At 36.9% G+C, this 4,976-nt stretch overlaps 1 protein-coding gene across 1 annotated transcript in view; it reads right to left on the minus strand.

The window, feature by feature from the left end:
* LOC106465540 (LIM/homeobox protein Lhx3-like) overlaps positions 1-4,976 on the minus strand; it is a 78,827-nt gene that overhangs the window by 12,021 nt on the left and 61,830 nt on the right. The gene's annotated exons all lie outside the window — the stretch shown is intronic.

Here is a 4,976-nt window from a genome sequence, read left to right on the forward strand (position 1 = left end):
CCTGGTGTTATGACTAAGTCTGATTAAGAGCGGTAGTTTGAAACGTTTCCTAGTTCTATTGGTGCCTGGTGTTATGACTAAGTCTGATTAAGAGCGGTAGTTTGAAACGTTTCCTAATTCTATTGGTGCCTGGTGTTATGACTAAGTCTGATTAAGAGCGGTAGTTTGAAACGTTTCCTAGTTCTATTGGTGCCTGGTGTTATGACTAAGTCTGATTAAGAGCGGTAGTTTGAAACGTTTCCTAGTTCTATTGGTGCCTGGTGTTATGTCTAATCGATTCTATTCAAACGTTTACTTGCGTTTCCTTATCAAAAATTGCTTTTACTAATAATGCTTTTTTTGTTTGTTTGTACTCTGCACATCGTGGGTGTCGAGACCCGATTTTTAGCGTTATAAGCCGTCAGATTTATCGCTGAGCCACCATAGTTCACTAGATAGTTACCATTTTGAAAAGCAAAACAAACTTGAGGGCTTATATTGCTAAATTTCGAGGCTCGAGTCATGCGGTGGCTAATACGCAGGTAGCCCATCATGTAGCTAAGCACTCAAAAAGAGCTGTTAATGTTTTTGTTTCAAAAACGAAGGAAATACTTTTCTTCGTAAAAATATTTGTTGTAACTTAATTCTTTCAACTCATAAATAATTACAAGTAAAAAATAGAAAGTCATTGTTAAATTTAAAAGCAAAAACCTGTTTTGGTGTTATTAATGAAGAAGAAACATTCTTTTCAGCTTTTTGCTTCGACATTAATAAAACAAGAAAACGACGTTTCGGGCAACAGCCCTTCATCGGGTTACCAGTGGCAATGAAACTGTTAATATAAGGATTAGGTTGAAAGAACAAATAACACGTTGCTCGAAGGCTACAAATAAAGTTATTTTAATTTGGCGAGTTTTTACCACTACTTTATGTTCTATTTTGCATTTTGTTATTTCCTCGCCTACGCAGTTATTTTATTTCTTGAACTAATCTAACATTTTTTTTTTTGCGACCATGCCTAACATCAAGTGACTCTTCAGTAACCTACGTTTTCAGATGCCCAATGTTTTAAATTCGTCATACAACGACGTCTTCACGAGAGGCCTTTCGTTATTTGACAGTACGCTATGTACGTAAGACTCGGTATAATAGCCACATCGTTTTCATAAGCACCTGTCTTCGCCATAAAGCGATTCCTAACAGGTTTAAGTTACCTTTCAGTCCACCAAACAACAACAGCTTCAACTACAGCATCAACAAGATTCTTTTGTGCAGCTACTTCAAGCGTATGCGTTCAACATTAATTACTATGTGCCAGCAAAGAGATACAGCCACCACTAAACTTCATCAAACACGTCAGGAGCTTTAAGAACTCTATAATTTTCGCACTGCCTCTGCTATCCATAGGTTTGTACACAACTTTAATAGAATTTATCACAACTCTCTTAAAAGTGCAAAAGATACGAAACTGTGTAAACTACGTATTAAAACACATGATTCTTGTTCTACCAAAAATAGACCCGAAGAAATTTCTAATTTAGTTATCGCTATTCCTGATGATTTATCACTGTCTGACTTAGAAAAGTAGGTCCCCAACAAAGGTCTCAATTTCGTTCCAACAAGAAAGTTTATTGATGTATTCAGTCTTCGAGAAGACTTGGAGAAATTTTACCGTACGTTAAGACTACAGGCTCATTTTTGAAAATCAACTTTCTATACAAACACATCTTTGAATCGTTACACAAATCCTTCATGTGAAGAAACTCATCTCGACATCAACGATAACCAACCAACCTCCAGTTGTGGATCAACAGCCCAACCTACACCAAGTAACTATCTCCGACAGTATTGGCGATCAGTTCAATTCCAATATGATGCTCACTACACATCAGGATCAACATCTTCAATTCATCTCCTAATCAAAACCTCCATTGTGATTTCAAGAAATACAAAAAATCGAACTCAAAGTGGACACCGCCCATTGAAACATTCACAAGCTTAGAATATTTTGTACAAAAATGTCGTAATGATATAGACAAATTGGATTTTATAAGTAAACCTAAACACACTAACCTAACCTCTGATGAACACTAAACCTAACTAATGCTTTCTAAGCGACAAGACATAATTATTAAACCTGCTGATAAAGGTGGCGCTATAGTAGTATGGCGCAAACATCTTTATCTTGCTGAAGCAGAAAAACAACTTTCTGACATTCATTTTTACCATCCGTTAATTAGCGATCCGACTACATCATTTAACTTGAATATTAAAACTACCATTAAAGATTTGATTCTTACGGCTAACTTGCCATCGGATGCTACTAATCTAATTGTTAATAATCCCAGAACCCCAGGATTCTACCTCCTCCATAAGATTCATAACCCAGGGAACCCTGGTCGCCCATTATTTTTGCCTGTAACTGCTCCACCAACTTAATTTTGTCTTTCCTCGATGACGTCCTTAAGCCCATCGTCTCGTCTCTTCGTAGTTGCATAAAAGACACGAAACATGCACTTCAAACTTTCAAAAATTTTCATTTCTCTGGTAGTGAACAGTATATATTCACCATGAACATACAAACACTATGCACATCAATTCCCCCATAACGATGGTATGAAAGCCCTCAAACATTACCTGGATCTGCGTTCTTCACTAAATCCCCATCTTACGTCTTGCCAAACTTATATTAACCCTGAACGGATTCTCCTTTAATGGCAAATTTTATCAACAAACAAAAGGTGTTGCTATGTATACTAAAATGGATCCCTCTTGTGCTTCATTGTTTGTTGGTTACATTGAGAATCAGATTTTCTCCACTTATCAAGGAACACTTCCTATTCATTACGAACGTTATATTGATGACATTGTTGGTGCAACCAGCACACCCTTGTGTGACTTAAATCATTTTTTACATTTCGTTTCCTCCTTCCATCCAGCGCTTACTTTCACATGGACAGTTTCCTCAAAGAGCTTACACCTTTTAGGCCTTCTCGTTTCCATTGAACGTCGTCATTTATCGACTTCGATCCACTACAAACTCACTGATTCCCATTCTCACCTCCGCTACGACTCTTCCCATCCACGTCATACATTTCACTCTCTTCCATGTTCCTAATTCCAAAGACTCTGCAGTGAACAAATTTATTACGAGTCGAAATCAGAAGATATGAAAGATTTCTTTATCAGTCGTTTCTACCCTAAGTCTTTAATAGAAAAAGACGCCCAACGCGCCCATTCTATAGCCGGACAATACACCCTAACACCTAAATCGAAGTCTATAAACTCTCGAATACCACTTCTCTTTACTTACCATCCTAATACCTCTAATGTTGCCCAAATCATCAAACAAAACTTCAGCATCCTCACTGACGACCCAATAACTTCCAAAAATTTTAAAGAACACCACTTGTCAGTTACAGACATGATAAAAGTAAAAAAAAAAAACATTTTAGTCCACAGTGTCATCCAGAAATCTAACCCTAGTGTGAACCCGGATACAGCTTATTGTCACAGAAGAACTGCGTCACCTCCCAATATGTTAACACCACAACATCCATATCTGGCCAATATGTTAACACCACAACATCCATATCTGGCCAATATGTTAACACCACAACATCTATATCTGGCCAATATGTCAACACCACAACATCCATATCTGGCCAATATGTTAACACCACAACATCCATATCTGGCCAATATCTTAACACCACAACATCCATATCTGGCCAATATCTTAACACCACAACATCTATATCTGGCCAATATGTTAACACCATAACATCTATACTTGGCCAATATGTCAACACCACAACATCCATATCTGGCCCCAATGGGAAATTTCAAATACGACAATCATTCACTTGCATTTCAACAAGCCTGATATACTGTGTATGCCGCTTATGGGATCGATTACGTGAACATCTTTCTTATATAAGAAATAATGACACTACAAAACCCACAGGTAGACACTTTAATAAACCCTTCATATTGCATGTCTGACCCCTCCATACTTAGATTCACATTTGCTCCATCCACTGTAACTCAAAGAGAACGCCTGTAAAAACGTTTGATTTTTAGATTAGGTACTGTAAATCCCTTTGGAATGAATAAAGAGTTCTCTTTCCTTTAAGTTTATATTTTCCATTTCCCCGCCTACACTTTTTCTATACTTTCTCACACTGACATTTAGTGTCTACAACCTTTTCATTCAATGTTCGCACTCTTTTTCCTCTCTAGCCCGTTCACTTCAGTCACCCACTTTTTATTCCTTTCTATTCAGCGTCGTTCTTCACTCCTATTGAGTTCACTTACTTTTATTTTTGTACCCCTTTGAACAATATTACCCGATGAACATTTTCATTCATTTTCATACATTGTTGCGTGTATTTTTGTTCTGTTTCCTTTTTTGTTGTTTATTTACTACGATTAACTTTATTTATACATTTTTTTTTACCTTTATTATAATTATTTTTTTGTTACTTCCCTTACCTCATTTGTAGCTTCAGGAACGTGTTCTCGAGCCTTCAAGCCACGTATTAATTGTTCTTTCAACCTAACCCTTATATTAACAGTTTCATTGCCACTGGTAACCCGATGAAGGGCTGTTGCCCGAAACGTTGTTTTTTACTACTACTTTATGTTCTATTTTACATTTTGTTATTTCCTCGCCTACGCAATTATTTTATTTCTTGAACCAGTTTATTGAACGTCTGCTTGTCTATTGTAACAATTAAATAAACAATGGTTAGCTGGTATTTACAGATATAATCTACATAAATATCTAACCTATATAAAAGCTAGTGTATGTCACGTCACGTCACGCTTGATTTATTCTTGATTTCTCGAAATAGGGGGAGTCGTAAACTCCAAAATACATTTATCCAGATAGTATAGTTCGATTACTCCCTGCTCTTTACGATTTTAGTGACGAAGGTGGAGGGGTCCGGTGAGAGGGAAGGTACCGTGAAACCTTATGTGTAGAGAATGTTGGG

Source organism: Limulus polyphemus, unplaced genomic scaffold (assembly GCF_000517525.1).
Source record: "Limulus polyphemus unplaced genomic scaffold, Limulus_polyphemus-2.1.2 Scaffold1976, whole genome shotgun sequence".
NCBI classification, from domain to species: domain Eukaryota; kingdom Metazoa; phylum Arthropoda; class Merostomata; order Xiphosura; family Limulidae; genus Limulus; species Limulus polyphemus.